Source organism: Podarcis melisellensis, assembly GCF_964234715.1.
Source record: "Podarcis melisellensis genome assembly, chromosome: Z".
Classification (NCBI taxonomy): Eukaryota; Metazoa; Chordata; class Lepidosauria; order Squamata; family Lacertidae; genus Podarcis; species Podarcis melisellensis.
The window spans coordinates 27,162,293-27,181,054 of NC_138547.1; the positions used below are offsets into that span (position 1 = coordinate 27,162,293).

General features: G+C 42.4%; 2 long non-coding RNA genes across 3 annotated transcripts in view; one reads left to right on the forward strand and one right to left on the reverse strand.

Moving 5' to 3' along the window:
- LOC309362079 overlaps positions 1-18,762 on the forward strand; it is a 199,832-nt gene that overhangs the window by 140,719 nt on the left and 40,351 nt on the right. The gene's annotated exons all lie outside the window — the stretch shown is intronic.
- Positions 1-18,762, reverse strand: part of LOC309362045 — an 84,587-nt gene that overhangs the window by 60,914 nt on the left and 4,911 nt on the right. Inside the window, exons 1-2 of one of the 2 annotated variants that reach the window (XR_014164725.1) lie at positions 12,220-12,565; positions 9,417-9,509 (exon numbers count right to left, since the gene is read on the reverse strand). This is a non-coding gene — a long non-coding RNA (uncharacterized lncRNA). Of the gene's footprint in view, positions 1-7,674; positions 8,014-9,416; positions 9,510-12,219; positions 12,566-18,762 lie in introns of those variants that run through there. The other variant, XR_014164727.1, reaches the window with a different exon arrangement.

Below are 18,762 nucleotides of genomic sequence, written 5' to 3' on the forward strand. Positions count from 1 at the left end.
ATCTTAATATCTCCACTTTCTAGATATTCTCTGTCTTTGCATTATGCATTATATTCTGAAACACATCTGCATTCTATGTTTATTTTTATTTTATATAGACAGGATGCTGTAGCATGTCTTCCATATGAATGCTAAATCATTTTTTGCTAATATATTGGGTCATTTTATCAACAACAAGAAAGGGCCCAATGAGGAATTAAAGTACAGTCCCCAATTTGTGCTATGCATGCCCAATTACTGTAAGAAAAGTTCAAGAAGGTCCCTACTATTTTTGAAATTACAACATGATCTAATTCTCGTTCTGAAAATATTTTCATAGGTTTGTGATGGAACTGTGCACAAACAAACAACAACAAAAACCTGCTCTATTCTTCATACTGTCAGTTGATTGCTGAGTATTTCATGGAAGTAAACAACTGTACCACTTGTTGCAGAAAGCTTCCAATTAGAGACTTTTAGGCAAATATCTCACTAATTAGGACTAATTAGGCATTCCTCGCCCTATTTTTCATGCAAGCCAGCAGTGGTTTCCAATTAGAACTCTAACAGATTTGGGCTGCAATCCTCTATCCACTTACCCAAGAGTAAGACTGACCAATCACCCTCAGTGTGATTTATTTCTGAGTAGATATTTCTTCATCCATACATAAACCAACACATTTGTCTAATCCTCTTCAAGTCATTCAAGTTGAAGACCCTCAGAACACCCTGCAGTGATAAATTCCAGAGCTCATATTCCAAAATTGAGCTTCGTTGGAAAACTCCAGGTTCTAGTGTTAAGAATAAGTGTTTAGAATGAGGCTACTACTAAGCTCATCCCCGGTGTTTTGAGAATTGCATTACCACATTCTCAAATTTCTTGCCTTTCCCTTCCTTCCATTGTTTATAAGTTTCCCACCAGGTGCCCTGTGCAAGGCCAAAATTTGATGCCTGTAGGAGAGGGTCTGGGCTTTGGCGTAGAGGTGTGAGGCTCTGGCAGGGTTCTAGAGCCCTTCTATTTCCTTTCCAAAGCAGAGTACGCACTAACTAGGCTTTGGGAAGGAAGCAGAAAGGCGCCCTGCCCAGTTGGCCTCTGTGCCCTGGGGGGGGGACCAGTTACACTGCCCTAAATCCACCTCTATACCCACCATTTGAAAATATTGTAGCAGTGTACAACAACATCAAAAAAGGATTGAAATAATTAAAGAGCTAAAACAAAAAAAAAATTAAATCCATTTGCAAAGCTTATAGGAACCATATCTAACAATGCTGTCCTGTAAAATCCTGGTTGGGGGGAAAAGGATGTCCTACCTGAATTTCCAAGGGGAGTGTATTCCAAAGTAATGGATAGAATCACACTAAATATACTTCCTGGACATGTGACCCCCACAAGAGGGTCTCAAAGGCTTTGAGTAAGAAGCTGTGGGAAGCTGTGGTTATATTCCTTTCTCTGCAGGCAGTGCATAAACAGGTTTATTGCTGTGGGATTCTTTATTTTTATTTTTGCAATGATGACCTCATATTAATATTCAAGGAGAGCTGGTTCTTCAGATGCCTAGTAGGACAAGAGCTTTTGCCAGACAAATAATTACATGGCATGGTCAGGGAGAATCAATAAACACTGTGCAATTTTACAATTAAGCCTCTTGTCTGAGACAGAGTATGCCCATCATTTCAGCTCTTTAGCAGTTTGAAAAGCTATCATAAAACAATTAATACCTAGGAAAAATAGCAATTAGATTTTATGCAAGCAAGAAGCAAGTTGTTGTTTTTGTTGTGGTGTTTGTGGGATATCTCCTGCCTTACATTGTGATTTATCCCTCAGTCAGAGATAACATCAAGTATCACACCATGTTTGTGTGGGGGTCATACTGTTCATAACAGTGGCTATCAATGCTGGAACACTTGCCCAAATACACCCTATGTTGCACAACTGGATAAAAAGGTGTGTTGTGGTCATTTAAAAAGTGTATCTTGCTTTTCATCATCCCAGGAGCCTATAAAGTAAAAATGACACAAAAGTGCACAGCCCTCCACTTCCTTTGGTGCACTCCTCACCCCCACCACCAGCCGAGAAAGAATGAATAAGTGATGGATAAATGATTGAAGAGAGAGGATGACTGTGGTTCATTTGGATGAATGAATAAGTGTGTATGATGAAGATGATGATTTATTATGCCTCCCATCTGATTGGGTTGCCCCAGCGACTTTGGGTGGTTCCCAACAAAAAGTAGTAATAGCACAATACAACATCACACACTAAAAACTTCCCTTCAGGTATCTTTAAAAAATCACATAGCTGTTTATCTGCATGACATCTGTTGGGAAGGCATTCCATAGGGCAGGTGCAACTACCAAAAAGGCCCTCTACCTGGTATGAATGTACATTTGTGTGAGAGAAAGAGACAAAATATTGTATGGATGATTAATGAAAGGGAGGCAGGGAGAGAAGGAGTGTCCCATTCATATATTTTTTGCTTTGACCCCGTCCATTGCCATCCGTATGTTGCCCCTGACCACTTTTGGCCAAGGCAAGAGTGAGGAATTTCCTTATTTTGCAAATGAGGCCATTTATGCCACGTCATGCCCACCTGCCCTTCACCTGATGCTATATGTGGAGCAGGGAGAGAAACGTCTGAGCAAAAAAAGGGTTGAGGCACCACTGATCAGCTAATCAACACAGTGCATGAGACCCAGGCTGTAGTAGAGTTTCTGAGTTGGAGGATGGCAAGGACAGAGGTTTCTGAGACCATGTTGATACTGGATGAGTGGCTAGTTGATTCAAAATGGACTCCTGTCCCTTACAGTTGTATACAAAAACACAGTCAATATTTAACGTCTAGGCCTTGAAGTCAGAGTATAATGGCAATTGCTTTCATGCCCTAGACTCACAGAGGAAGTGGGTAATGGAAGATGAGCGTGATCAGTCTCCTTCTCCCAGCTGGCTGTGAGGTTGCATTGTGTGACCCAGAAATTGCAGGCAGATCCTCCATTGTTTTATTACTGCATAGCTCACTCTGGCATGTATTTCTCAATTGCCCAGTCATCCCATCTAAGAACTGGTTCTACCTACTGGCTTTAAGCGTCTGAATGAAGCCTTCGAAGATACACAAGCTCCCTCCACCCTAAAACAAAAACAAAACACCCCAACCCTCACTAATATGTTCTCTGCTTTTCTGGACCCATTACTCTATCTCTGTATTTTCCTGTTGTGGCTCAAGGGAGATTCAGGAAAAGGAGAGATTTGCATCGCAGAAAGAATATATCCCCTCCTTTCACAACTGCAGCCCTGATCCAAAATGTAGGGTCAGAGTGGCTATGTGTTATAGTTTACAGTAAGGATGAACAAAGCTGTCCATTACAGTTTCTCTCATTCTTATGCTCAGTTTTCCACATTCCTGCATCTGTTTGTTCATATTTCTTTCATGAGAACTCAGCATCTTGGTGGACATTTATCCTAATATATTCATATTTTTTCTGTACAATTTTTCCTAATAAAATGCATTTATGTAGGTTGTTTTCATCAATGTATAGATTTTTATGAGCTTCCCCCCTAATTTACATACCCATTTTTAATTGGTGAATTGCATCACAAAATCTGGCATCATGTGAATTTCAAAGGCTAACTGCATTTCAGTTTGTGTATTATTTCGAGCAATGAGATTTACAGTACATGGGTTCATATTAAAATGCCAGCCAAATGAGATTTTTCTCCCATCCCTAGTTCACAGAGGACAATCCTCTATTTGAAGGGTAGTTGGAGGACTGTTCATCATTTGAAGATATCCTCTGTTTGATGGGCTGCCCAATGTAAATACAGATAAAATGATGGATGATGAGAATGTAGCCTACAGGGGCCTTGATGTTGCCCATCAACAGTGAGCCTCGGGACAGCAAACTTAGTAGACATATTTGGTCACAGTGCTCCCCAATGTGGTGAGATATATTGCATCTCCATATGCATTATTGTATATATTTCTAGATTTTATCTATACATGTAAATCAGCATATGCAAGGATTATGCAAATCTGCATCTACTTTGTTCTGGTTATTGTTTTTGAGGCATGAAAGTGACAATCCTAAATTCACCTCCCCTCCCTCAGCCACTGGAGCCAACTCCAGGGGGCCGTGGGTGATTCAACACTCACAATAATATATTTGCTGGGGCTGGGCCTCTTCAAAGTCAGTGGGCAAAGTTGAAGCACTTTGTTGCAGGTAGCCACAATATTCAGTGCAAGGTGGCACCTGTGCCCTCAGCTGATTTTAGGAAAAGAAATAATGGGCCCAGTTTAACTAACGTGGTGCATTAGTGGAAGCACTCCCATAAATATAATGGGGGTTTCTCTGTCTCCTGTTCCCACCTCCCCCAAATTCATTCTGGAGAGACAGGAGGAGAAGGGAGGTTGTTGTTGTTTTCCATCTGGTAAGTCCTCTCACCCTGTCTTGTGGGCACCAGTGCAGACTGGCATTCCTCCCCCCCACACACACACACTGGAATCCGACATGAGAAGTCCCGGGGACTGTTTCCCAAGGAAAGGAAGTGTCTGGGCTGAGCTTGTTGCCTCAGTAATTGGTCCCACCTGCTAGCCTAATCAGCGAATCACGTGAGGGCACGGGCCACCAGGGAGTGGGCTTAGCCAGCCTCTCCATATATTACATAGGCATGTGGAATGATCAGGTTAGCAAGATGTTGAATTCCACCCATGTATATTAAGATATCGAGGTATGGGCAAGCTGCATAAAGTGAAGCTTGGCCCTAAACCACCATCCAAGTAAGTAATCTCTCCTCCTTGAGCACCACCAGAGATAAATACAGTATTTTGCTGCTACTGCTGTCATAAATCATTTAATAAATCATATGTCCAAACATAGAGACAAGCCTGCAGCTAGAGAAACCATGTTATTTCTCCTCCATGCAGTGAGGCCTGATAAGGCAGGTAAGAAACAGCTGGGGAGAGATGCAGCTGTGGACAGTGAGACATCAGAGTTTCTTGTAACCGAGCGGGAAGTGAAAGCATGAGACAAAAAAAGGGCCTTGTTAGGATATTCCTCTCACGGAGCTGTGGCTTACAGAGTGGTTTAACAGTGTGTATCTCTTCCCAGGGAAATCTGGGAATGGTAGCTCTGAGAGAGGAACAGGGGTACCCTAACAACTCTCAGCAGTCTGAACAAACTACACTTCCCAGGATTCTTTGGGGCTTGCTTGAGGGATGCAGTTTGAAGTGGCATGATAATGCTTTACATGTATAGTGCAGATGGGTCCACCATTGAACCAAAGCACAGAAGGCAGAAGGTGCTGGGAAGGAACTTGAGGGGCTGGCAGGGTTCAGGGTGAGGTGTGATGCCTCAGACTATATCCAACAAGAAACTGCTGGAGCGCATTCATGTTAATATACAGTGCCTAAGAAACAATCGTAAACTGAACTGCTCAGTGGTTGTCGCTACAGGAAGAAAGGTACTCACAACATGGACACCAGACCTTTTGAAATAGCCCTGCCCATGGAACAGCTTGTTACAAGATCTTGTTCCCCAGTGAGTATAAATGTGGTGGCGATTTTGCAGAACAAACCCCTGAGAGTACAAATCCCCCCCCCCAAACACACCTCACCCCACCAGCTACCACAAGGAGAAATAAATCTCCACAGCAACCTGCATTATTAACTACTCGAGCACCCATACATTAGATGAACTCTGGGTCCAGGCCTGCTTTAATGTAGCCACTGTAACCTGAATAGAATGAGGGATGGTTGCGTGAAGCCACGAGGGAGCTCCTTTTTTAGATGTTAGAGCCATAGGTCACTGAATGGGTTAATTGCACCCACTTATCTTTTTAAGGCTGAGCTATGATGTTTAGACTAAACCCCTTTAAAGCATTTAATCCCTGACAACTGGTGTTACAGCATTTAGTTTCTAAATGTACAAGGGCTATCAAATTTTATGGTATAACAAAATTAAGGTGTTACGACTAGCAGTGAGAACATACCTATTTTTACCTCTCTAAACTATAAATACTTAAGGTAAAGCCAGGACTGAAGAATGTTTCTAAACCTATAAAAAAGTAGCTCCTAATTTCACGTTTCAGAATAGAATAGGGAGTGTTATGCTGCAGTATTTTAGAACTACACAGTGCTTTTTTATTTTAAAGCCTTTGGCTGTTCATTGTGCATATGGCTCAGATGCTTAAATCCTCCTTAATGTCAGCTGAAGTGCATGCAGGACTTCAGTGTGTGAGTTTAGTACCTTATACAGGCCTAAATGTATAGTCTCAGGTTCTGTCAGGAGCTCGGTCCTGTTATTATGCAACTGAATGTTTCCTCGTAATCTGGAGGACAGAAAAATGAGAATGGGCCTTTTCTGCAGTGGCTCCATGCTTGTGAGATGCTGTCCCCAGGGAGGCTCACCTGGCACCTTCATTACATATCTTTAAGCACTCAACAAAACACTCCTCTTCTCCTAGGCCTTTGGCTAATTAAACAATCCATGGCCTTTTAAACTAGGGTGGGGTATTGTTTTTGTTTGCTACTATGATATGTATTTTTTATGTTTTTATATTGCAAACCACCCAGGAACATCAAGCAGATAAAGTCCTCACCGCAGTGAACACCACAGAGAATGATTACCATTCATGTCTATGGGAAAACATAAGGTCCTGTTTTTCCGTGCTACAGTGCAGTGGGGGAAAAACATCTGTTAAGAACATGCCCCATATTCTATTCTGTGATCAATGGGGTGAACCTGTCCATTGAACCAGCATAAGAGGGCAGATGGTTGGGGGCTGGAAAATTGGCAGGCTTATACTGTGACGTACCATCCTACCCACCCTAATGGGCCAGACTTCACTGACTGCACCCACTCCCAACCTCCACATTGTTGGTGTAATGTGAACAATGGCTTCTTCCATGTCTTGCATTGGCATATCTCCCACCTCTGGATGTTCAGAGATTGAGTGTAGGATTTGCTGGGTCATTCCCATTGGTTCAAGGATGTAGAGACTGGTGTAATAGTCTCTAGGGCATTGCTTTCCTTATGGTCCTGTTTGCATGTCGTGTTGTCTTCTTGTCCTGTCATGTCTATCCTGTTTGCTGCCGGGGGCTGGGAAACTGTTTTAACTGAGAAGAGCATGGGAGTTTAGCATTGTAATTTCACGTGGATTAATTTTGGGGCAGAATCCCAGCATTTAAAATTTGGTGTGACCTGGTGTTCCACAGTTCCATAAAGCAAAAAATGTTGCTGTGTAAAAGGAACAATAAGATATTGAGACAGAAGCACTGGCTTCTGTGTGCTGGTCCTTCATACCCATGAGTACCCCCAGAAGAAAAGCACTGTAACACACTAAACTACATGTCCGAATGCAGCCTTAGTCACATTAATTATTATTTTTAAGGGTCTACTCTGAGTAAAACATATCTGAATGCCTCTCAAAGTCCCCAAGAGCACATACAGAATCTATGCACTTGGAGGTTGTGGGGAGGGGGGCACAACAAGTGTGGTGCTTCTCTCTCCCCCCACCCCCACCCAATGCTTTTGGTGAACCTGATATTTCATTATGAAAATGGCTATGATATAAGCAAAAAAGAAACCAGCAGAGTTAGTGATATAGCTTCTAGATTGGACCTAGCAGGAAATACCACAATCATACTTCTTCTTCTTCTTCTTTTAAATCTTTCTGTACTTTTACAAGTACTTGTAATTGACAGTGTGCTTCAGCCCCAGCTGTGTTGTGCAGTTTAACATCATGAAGGCTTTCAATTTCCTTTAACTTTCTAATATGTTCCAAAGTCACTTTTTCTTAGGTTCTTGGCATAACCAGTCTTCTTTGAATTATTATAGAACAAACAGCAAGTGGCAGGCAATTCGGAAGAAATTATGTGGTGTTTGAGAATTTAAAAGACCTTTTGCATTTCCTTCTTGCAAATTTGCAAAAAGGAAAAGGCAAGTGAGGGACTAGAAATGAAACTTTAATGTGGATATGATATGTGCCCTTTGCCACTTGATGGAACTTCTGCTGTGCATTTGCACAGAGTCATAATATCTCTGAACAGAAGAAAAGCCTTCACAATTAATATACCAGAACTATATATCAACATTCTGCATTTACATTGAATAGGCAAAAAGGGGAGAAAGAACTGCTGTTAGCTCTTTTTATCATTCTATTTCAACAAGATGCTGGTGAATGCTTATTTGCATAATCTCATTCTTTTTATTTTCTATAGAAAAATACTGTGTGTTCCATAAAACTGTGCACCAAGTAACCGCCCCCCCACAATGCACCCTTGATCATATTTGTCAAACTCCTCTGCATACATCTTAGCTTGTCAATATCCTTCTTAAATTGTGGTCCCCAGAACTGGACACAGTACTCCATATGCTGTCTGACCAAGGCAGAGTAGAATGATGCTATTACTTTCCTTGATTGGGATGCTATACTTCTATTGATGCTGCCTAGAATAACATTAGCCTTTTTTGCTGCTTCTTCACACTGCTGACTCATTTTAAGCTTGTAGTCTACTAAGATTCCATTTGCATACTAGATGTCTCCTATCTTATACAGTGGTAGCTCGGGTTAAGTACTTAATTCGTTCCAGAGGTTCGTTCTTAACCTGAAACTGTTCTTAACCTGAAGCACCACTTTAGCTAATGGGGCCTCCTGCTGCCGCTGTGCTGCCAGAGCACGATTTCTGTTCTCATCCTAAAGCAAAGTTCTTAACCTGAAGCACTATTTCTGGGTTAGCGGAGTCTGTAACCTGAAGCGTATGTAACCTGAAGCATATGTAACCTGAGGTACCACTGTAGTTGTGCAGCTGGCTATTCCTGACTAAGCTTACCTTTGTCCCTATTGAAATTCATTTTGTTAGTTTGGGCCCAGTTCGCCAATCTGTTAAAGTCATTTTGAATCCCAATTCTGTCTTCCGGGAATTAGCTACCCCTCCCAGCTTGGTGCCATCTGCAAATTGGGTGATCATCCACTAAAGTTCCTTCATCCAGGTTGTTTATAAAGACATTGAGCAACAATGGGCCCAGGACAGAACCCTTTGGCATCCCACTGATGATGAGGAACCATTTGTGAGCACTCTTTGGGTTCAGTCAGCCAACCCAGCTACAAACCCACCTAACACTTGTCTCATCCAGCCCACACTTTATCAGCTTCTCTGAAAGAATATCAAGGGGGATTTTGTCAAAAGCCTAACCGAAATCACAGCAATCCCCTAATCCACCAAGATTGTAACTCTATAAAACTAAAAAGTTTTTGAGAAACCCATGCTGAGTCTGAGTAATCGCAGCATCCTTTTCTAAGTGCTTGCAGAGTGTTTATCTGATGCAGGGCCCTTCCTAGTATTGAGGTCAAGCAGACTGGTCCAGCAGACCTGGGTCTGCTTTGTTCCCCTTGTTGAAGGTGGGGACTACATTTGCCCACCTTCGGTTTGCAGGGACCTCACCTGTTCTCCAAGAATTCTGAAAGATGATAGACAGAGGCTCTGAGATTACACCCGCTAGCTCCTTTAGTACCCTTGAGTGCAGCTCATCAGGTTCTAGAGATTTAAAACATGAGAAATGAAACTATTTGTAACAGTGTTTTACTGAAAATTAATGAAAATAAAAATATTTTTTAAAAAACTGAAATTAAATGCAGCATGGCAATACGAGCACTGTGTCAACATATCTTTTTAGTGGTCACTCAAGAGCCTGGGCAAATATTTATTTATCCGGAGCATTTGTAACCCCCTCTTCAGCCAAAAAGGCTCCCAGAGCAGGCTCCCAGGCAGGCTTTCTCCCAGGTAGACATATGTCTGCCAATACAAGGAACATTATAGATATATTGGAGCTTTTACAAACAGACATAAATACTAAAGCTGTTTTAATTTTTATAGACGCGGAGAAGGCCTTTGATAACATATCCTGGAAGTTTATGAAAGGGAATTTAAAAGAAATGGGAGTGGGCCGGGGGTTTGAGAATGGGATTGATGCAATATATTCAGAACAAAAGGCTAAACTGATAGTTAACAATGTGGTTACAGAAGAGTTTAAAATTGAAAAAGGAACACGACAAGGCTGTCCGATTTCCCCGTTATTATTTATCTCGGTCCTGGAGGTGCTCTTGAACACGATTAGAGGGGACAGGTTGGTGGAAGGGATACAGGTCGGAGCGAAACAATACAAACTTAAAGCGTTTGCAGATGACTTAGTTCTGACATTACAGGAGCCAGAATCTAGTACGAAAAGAGTACTACAACTAATCCAAGATTTTGGTCGGGTGGCGGGATTTAAACTAAATAAGCAAAAAACCAAGGTGTTGGGAAAAAACTTGACAGATATTGAGTCGGAACGGTTTCAGAGAGAGACAGAGTTAACTGTGGTTAAGAAAGTTAAATACCTAGGGGTAAACATAACAGCAAAGAATTTGAGTCTGTTTAAAGATAATTATGAAAAATGTTGGTCTGAAATTAAGAGAGACTTGGATAGCTGGTCAAAATTGAAACTTTCATTGTTAGGTCGAATAGCTGCTATTAAGATGAATGTATTGCCAAAAATGTTATTTTTGTTTCAGACATTGCAGATTGTAGATAAAACGGAGTGCTTCCGGAAGTGGCAGAAAGATATCTCCAAATTTGTCTGGCAGGGCAAAAAGCCCAGAATTAAGTTTAAGATATTAACGGACGCAAAAGAAAGAGGGGGCTTTGCCCTGCCAGACTTAAAGTTGTACTATGAAGCCGCAGCTTTCTGCTGGCTAAAAGACTGGCTACTTCTGGAGGACACGGATGTGCTGGATCTGGAAGGTTTTAACAATGCATTTGGATGGCATGCATATTTATGGTACGACAAGGTTAAGATCAACAAGGTCTTTAAGAACCATATTGTCAGAAAAGCAATATTTAATGTCTGGACAAGATACAAAGACTTATTAGAAAACAAAACACCGAGGTGGCTGTCACCTTTGGAGGCTAAGGCCCGAAAAAGACCCAATATGGAGGCCAATTGGCCAAAATATTGGGAAATACTAGAAAGGGATGGAGACAATTGGAAACTGCAGAGTTTAGAGAAAATGAAAGATAAAGTGCGAGACTGGTTACACTATGCTCAGATTAAGGAAGTGTTTAAGATTGATAAAAAGTTAGGATTCCAGGTGGAGAAATCGAAACTGGAGACAGAACTGCTAGAACCTAAGACCAAGGTACTTTCAAAAATGTATAACTTGCTGCTGAAATGGAACACACAAGACGAATTGGTTAAATCGGCTATGATAAAGTGGGCCCAGGATATTGGGCACAACATTATGTTTGAGGACTGGGAAAGGTTATGGACCACCGGGCTGAACTTCACAGCATGTAATGCTCTGAAGGAAAATGTAATGAAAATGATATATAGATGGTACATGACCCCAGTGAAATTGGCTAAAATATACCATTCGTCTGATAACAAATGTTGGAAATGTAAGGAAAATGAAGGAACATTCTTTCACCTCTGGTGGACCTGCCCTAAAGTGAAGGCCTTTTGGGAAATGATATACAATGAGTTAAAAAAGGTATTTAAGTATACCTTCACCAAGAAACCAGAGGCCTTCCTTCTGGGCATGGTCGGCCAGAACGTGTTAAAGAAGGACAGAACATTTTTTATGTACGCTACAACGGCGGCAAGGATACTTATTGCTAAGAGCTGGAAAACCCAAGATCTACCCACACTGGAAGAATGGCAGATGCAGCTGATGGACTATATGCAACTGGCTGAGATGACTGGCAGAATCCGCGACCTGGGAGAGGAGAGGGTTGAAGAAGACTGGAAGAAATTTAAGATTTATTTACAAAAGTACTGTAATTTGGTTGAATCCTAACAAGGAAGCCAGAGCAGAAATAACTGTCTACCATTAAATTATAATTTTTTATTTGAGTTTAACCTAAATATTGCACTTAAGAGCATAAACAAGATGATAATTTGCTTGGAAAAATTCGTTTTTAATGATGAAAGTGGAAGCGGGAGACGTGAGGGAGTCCGCAATAGAATGAAAGGATGTTATGAAACCTATTCTGTTTGTTAAATATGTATCTGTAAAAAATCTTAATAAAAATTTTTATAAAAAAAAAAAAACAAAAACAAAAAGGCTCCCAGAGCAGCTTATATAACGATCAAAACAAGATAGTCCCCACCTGAAGACATACAATCTAAAAAATATGGCACACAAGGCAAGGGGGACAAGGAAGGAAGAGGAAAATCAAAACTCCAATTTCTAAATCATGAAATACTCACCAGTCACATTCATGCTTTCACCACAGATGCAGCTTATCAGCATTCCAACTCTCGTTCGGAAGCCAAGTTAACTCACATGCCCAACCACAACCCCAGTTGATCCAGCCTCTTCCCTAGGAGCAAGCCTATCCGTAACTAATCGTCCTGGGGGAGTGCCCTCTCCACACCCCATAGGAGCTTTTCCTGTGGCTAGTCTCACAGTTAAGTCAGTCCCTACATCTTCCCTGCTTCCGAGTGTGCAGTGGTAGCCAAAGTCATTTTGGTCCCTGAGGTGCAATAGCAAACGGCATCCCACTCTTTACCTACCTGTCTAAGTCTATCAGCATAGTGCAGTAGGCTTCTGACACAAGTTCTGACACCTGAGATGGGATAGTTGTGGTGAGGAAACAAAAGTATTCTTCCCCCTGGAAGTAAAATTACAACAACAAATTGAGTTTTATTGACACCGCATATCAGTTGCCTAAGATGGCTGACTCACTCTGCCTATTGTTAGAGCTGGCCCCAACAGACAGTACCCTCCTCCCAAGTCAAACTGCATGGCACCTCAAGGATGGTCAAGTCCAGAAAAGCCCACAAGTGCCTCTCCCTCGCCTGGCAGTAAAAATGCAGTGATTTTGCTTCCATTTTATGAAACCCCAAATTAGGTGGTTACGGGAGCCATATCACTCTGCCTGTTGGAAAGGCTGGTTTTGAAAGGGTATATTCAAAGAAACTCCCTGAATGATCTGTTATATATGCGCCTCAGGAATGATTCAGACTTTGAAGGAGAAAATTTCCCAGCTCATGCACCGTCACACAGCCACCCAACCCTCCAAAGATGCTTCGGCGGCTGATCTTTTTACAGGGTGATCAAGTGGCTTTTATTGAGTTGAATACATTTGCTCACTCGGTTTTGGAGAGTCGTCCTTCATTTATTCTTTCCCTTTGGAAGTACTTTCGGGTGCAAATTGCTGCTATCTGAAGTCTTGAACTGAGAGGCTATTATTCTCCATGCTCAGATTAAATTAATTTTGAACAGTTTAATGCAGCATGTCCGAGCTTCAAGTCCAAGTGGTGTCAAATCTATTTCTCTGCTTTTTTAAGCTGCACCTTCAAGGGCAGTATGACTCATGCTGAAAGTATTCTAATGGATTTTGCTAAGCGTTATTATTTTTGTTTCATTTGCAAGCCATCAGGCAACAAATGATAATCATTTTCTTCGTGAATTTATAGAAAAGGAGGCATCATTCTGAGCCACTCCAAATAGGAATGTGTTTCATTTGCCTTGCTATTCAAATGAAATAAATCAACAGGGAGGGGAACACAGGCGCCATTGCAGCGAGATGTATTAAAAGCTAATGGGAAAAGATGAGGAACTTATGCTATGTTTTTGTTGTGCAAAGAAGGAAATACCTTAGGTGGAAGCCTGTGTAGTAAAATTAAGAGGTTTTTATTGGTGGGCTGTCTGGGTCTGGTGTACTGTATCAGGCATGGAAACCGTGGGGTCCACCAGATGGTGCTGAACTATAGTTCCCAACTACCCTAGCAAGCATGGCCTATTGTCAAGGATAATGGGGCTGCATTCCAGGACCACAGTTCTCCTGTCCAATGAACTACATGGTTCATTGTTGTTTGCTGAGTTGCAAAGTCATCATTATCTTCAACATCATCTCCAAAGCTTTCATAAATCTCCCTATTTATTCTCTGCAAGCTGAAGAAGGCTTTGGAACTCTCCATGAAGGAGGTTTCTCTCCCTGTCCATGCATGTTGCCAGCAGGCATCCTCTTTTTTAATTTACATAGGTATTTAGCCTACTGTTCTTTTCTTCTGCCCTGTGTTTTAATCTGTATTTTAATTTAATTATGTTTTTAAAAGCCTGCTTAAAAAAACCTTTTAATCATCTCTTATCAGATTTTTATTATGTTTTTGCTTAATACATTGTGAGGACAAGTTATTTTCCATTATGGTTTTTTATTATTAACCACCTTGAATATTCTTTATGCAATGATTGAGTGTGCAGTGGAGGCTGTTCAGTTAGGACGGATGGGTTACTGCCCCACCAATCTCAGTTTTCCTTGAGCAGTGCTGTAGCTACAGAGATGGGGTGTGGTGGTTGGTTTTTTGCCCTGGGTGAAGCCTCCAGACAGTGCCGGATTTACATATAAGCTAAACAAGGTATATGGAAATATAGCTTTAAAGGAAAAATTTAAAGGAAAAAAAACAAGTGGATGTACATTTCCAAAATATAAGGTAAAAAACAAATAAAATAAACCTACGTACAGCAACAGTGTTTTGTGTTGTGTAGGCTCCTGTGATGTAATTAATGGGCCCCGCCTGCTAAATAAAGGGCCCCATTACCTTCAGTTGCTTAGGACCTCATCAAACCTAAATCCGGCCCTGCCTCCGGAGAAGCACCATTGGGGCTCCCAGCCTGTGTGTGTGCATGCAAATGCACGTGTGTGGGGATGTGCCAAACTGGGTATTTGGCCCAGGTGAAATAAAGCCTACTTTCGTCCCTGCCTTAAGACTGCCCCCACCTGCCTGCATTCTTACTTACCACTAGTCCAGTGTGTGTTCCTGGCTCTCAGCTTCCTGCTCCTTAAAGTCTCAGTTTAGCCCTTATAGAACTCAGCAGGAAGTAGGATGGAAACAAAACCAGAATTAGTTAACTATGTCAATGGCTCCACCTCTGGCTATCATTGACTCCAGCCAGGGCTAAGGTGGGCGCCGTTGCTATTCTCAGAGAACAAGGGATGTTTTCATGATGAGTTCCATCACCTCTTTTTCTAGAAAAATAGCACTGACTCTAGCTCCACCTACCACTGGCGTCCCTGATTGCTGCCGTACCTGTCTTAGGCTCATAGACTTCTTTTTTGTTGTGTTGCCAGGCACAGGGCTGCAATTTAAAGCTCCATGCTGTTGTTTTTTGTCCTGGTGCTTTCCCTGGGAAAACCCACATTTTACCTCTGATTGCCATTTGCTCTGATTCAGCAGTAAGACACAGGTTTTGTTGAGGAAAGCACTGAGACAAAGAAAAAAGCATTGCTTGAACACAGAGCTTTAGAGCAGGGACCTGTGCCTGGAAAGTGCAGTGCAAAAGGAAGTCTGCATGTGCCCAGAAGAAGCACCAATCACCACTGAGAGCCTGTAACCACATGCAGACACATAGCTTGCCATATCCACATAGACAGCTGATTACGTCACAAGTGTTGCCAATCACTCATGTAGGAGTGAGATGCACACTTGCCCTCTATCTGCCCAACATGCCTCCCCAATCTGCAACATCAGCAGCTGTCCATTCAGGGTTATAGGCCCAGATTCTGCAGTCAACTCAATGTGGTAGGTCAGATGGGTAGGCATGAAGGAAAGGCACAATATTGCTGCCACTCCCCTGCACATGCATGGGACTTACCAGGGAACATGTCATCCAATTTCGCCCAATTACATGCAACAATGAGGTTTCCAGCAGCCATAACCCTATCCCAGAGAGAGGTAAGCATCCCAATCTTATGTTCAGTTCTCCACATTTTAGCACAATTTTCTCCAAATGTACCCATTTTGCCTAATACACAATTTTTTTGCAATCCTGCTTTCCTTAACACAATGCCTTTTTTTGTATGTTCTTTTCCCTAATACTTGCATTTGTATGCCCTTATCACCCTAGTTTATGCAATTTAGTACACGTGACTTGGCTGGAGAACAGCATTGCAAAACTTGGAGGTAGGCATCCCAATCTTATGTTCAGTTCTCCACATTTTAGCACAATTTTCTCCAAATGTATCCATTTTGCCTAATACACAAAATTCTTGCAATCCTGCTTTTCCTAATACAATGCCTTTTTTTTGGTATGTTCTCCCTAATACTGTGGTACCTCAGGTTACAGATGCTTCAGGTTACATACGCTTCAGGTTATAGACTCCGCTAATCCAGAAATAGTATCTCGGGTTACGAACTTTGCTTCAGGATTAGAACAGAAATTGTGCGGTAGCGGCACAGCAGCAGCTGGAGGCCCCATTAGCTAAAGTAGTACCTCAGGTTAAGAATAGTTTCAGGTAAAGACAGACCTCCAGAACGAATTAATTTCTTAACCCAAGGTACCACTGTACTTGCATTTGTATGCCCTTGTCACCCTAGTTTATTCATTTTAGTATACATGACTTGGCTGGAGAACTGCATTGCAAAATTTGGAAGAGTGTGAATCTTGAAGGTTAGTTGTTTTGGTTCGCATATTGTTTCAGTAAGTGAGAATTAGGCGGGTTCACCTTTAAATGCAAGCTGATTCAAAAAAACATTTTACATCCCTGGTTGTAGGTCATGACAATGTTTATTATGCAACTCAGGAGAAGAGCAGCAACAAAAATCAGGAAAAGGGAGCAACATGTTTTAGAGATTAGAGATTGAAGTGGAGTTGCTCGTGATAAGGTGGTCTTCTTCCCATCCCCCAACTTTGGCACAAAAGCGTCAAGCATCGCTAGTTACCTTTTCTGATTGCTGTTCTAGCCTCACAGTTTTGCATCTTTACCTCTTTGCCTTTGAAAATTAACATCACTTATGTTATGGACCCAATAAGAGCCTTTTGACATTAATATCCTGGGGGTTGGAGGGAGAAGTCTTCATGTCAAGATCTGATTTAGCTTCACAATCAAGGACATAAATCCAGTACTGATGTGAGTTAAAAGGCAGTGACTGGAAGCTGCGTCCTCAGCTCTTTTGTCATCTCAGGATAATAGACCATAAATAAGTGCCAATGTCAGCATCTGGGGTAGTCAATCCATTCTCTGCAATAAGTGGCTGAAGCTGCCGGCTTTGTGCTGCACTCACGTGGACTGTCTCAGTTCCCTCCACATGTGTGGTCAGCCAAGAATCAGGAAGTGAAGAACTAAAGATGTCTGAGAAGTTTGACAAAAACAGGAGTAGAAATTGCCCATGATAGTCACATGTCAGTGGGTTGTACACAACAGTGAATGGAGCAACATTTGGATGGAGCAACATTTGTGTGGACAGGCGGAGTCCCCAGATCCTGCGCGGTCCCCCCGTCATGTGGAATAACGACTCAAGACAACGTGCTATGTGATTAAATTGGCCACAACTTTATTAAATTTCAAATGTGGGTAGACCTTGGCTCAGGCATTGGGCGTTCTCCCTCCCCAGTCCCCAGCCGGGGGACCTAGGGAGCATCAGGGTTATCCAGTGTATGGGGGGGGATGGGCCGGCTCTGGAGAACATATGTTCAAGCAGAGGTGGCCGCCCCCGTAACGCCGCCGCCGCAGGGGAGAGCAATGACGACCTTCCGGCGTACGGTCAAAGCCTCCCTTCAGAAAACCCCTTTAACGGGGAACCCTGGTATCGCCGCCGCAAAGAGGAAGATGGACAAAAGGATTCCGCCCAAGGCCTGATACTGCCAAAGTTGTGACGTTTTGCTACGGGAAAGGCGAAACCTGCCAATGCAGGGAAATTCCTTTCCGGCCCTTTAACAGCGACCTTAACGTAGCAGCGCCCGCATACCTGTGAAGAAAATTAACCTGCAAAACATGTGAGGAAAATTAACCTGCAACATAAGACATTGACAGAGGGTGGGTAGGGTGGGAGAAGCTCTGGAGCCAAGTGAGAATTCCCAGGTAAGATCCTCCCTCCTTTGTGTGGGCAGGTAATCCCTCCCCTACCTGGCCTGGTCTCCTTGGCAACTCTTCCCCCAGGTGGGATTGGACAACTGACTGAGGTTGGCGGAGACCTCCAGGTATCCCACCTGAGGGAAGGCAAAGCCTAGCCTATGCTGTTGGAGCCACTCCAGGTCTAGGGGCAGCACGCGTCCACGCAAAGGGCACCCCCCGTTTTAAGCGGGGAGCGGTCATTATCCTCCATGCAGGCAAGCAAGAAGCATTATCAGAGTTTAAATGCACTTTCCAGAAAGGCATTCAGGGTGCAAAGCAGGACCAGTGAAGGGTGTGGCTTGGAGAGAGTTCAGATAGAGGGATCGGGGGGGGGGGCTGCATTTGCCTGTGGTTCCCCATCCATAACTTAGAGAACTAAAATTTAGTACATGTGTTGTCCAGTAATGTCTTGATCACTGAATACATTTGAAAATGCAGTTGTGCATTATGCCTAATAATAATAATAATAATAATAGTTTATTTATACCCCACCCATCTGGATGGGTTCCCCAGCCACTCTGAGTGGCTCCCAACAGATTATTAAAAGCACAATGAAACTTCAAACATTAAAAACTTCCCTAAACAGGGCTGCCTTCAGATGTCTTCTAAAAGTTAGATAGTTGTTTATTTCCTTGACATCTGATGGGAGGACATTCCACTAAAGGAATAGGCATACTTACACACACAGCTATTTTTTGTGAATTGTTGCTGGACATCTTTGCAGAATAGATTTCCTGCAGCATAAGATTATAAAAAACCATAATAGGTGCTCTCCTAAAATTAAAAGCAATTCAGAATCTGGTGTAGTTTTGTGCGCAGTGGCCTGCAAAGTTCATAGTCTCTGACAGTACAGGAAGGGGAGCATCTGGTTCATTCAAAAACAAATCCCTCTGGGCATTGGGTGAGTTCATAT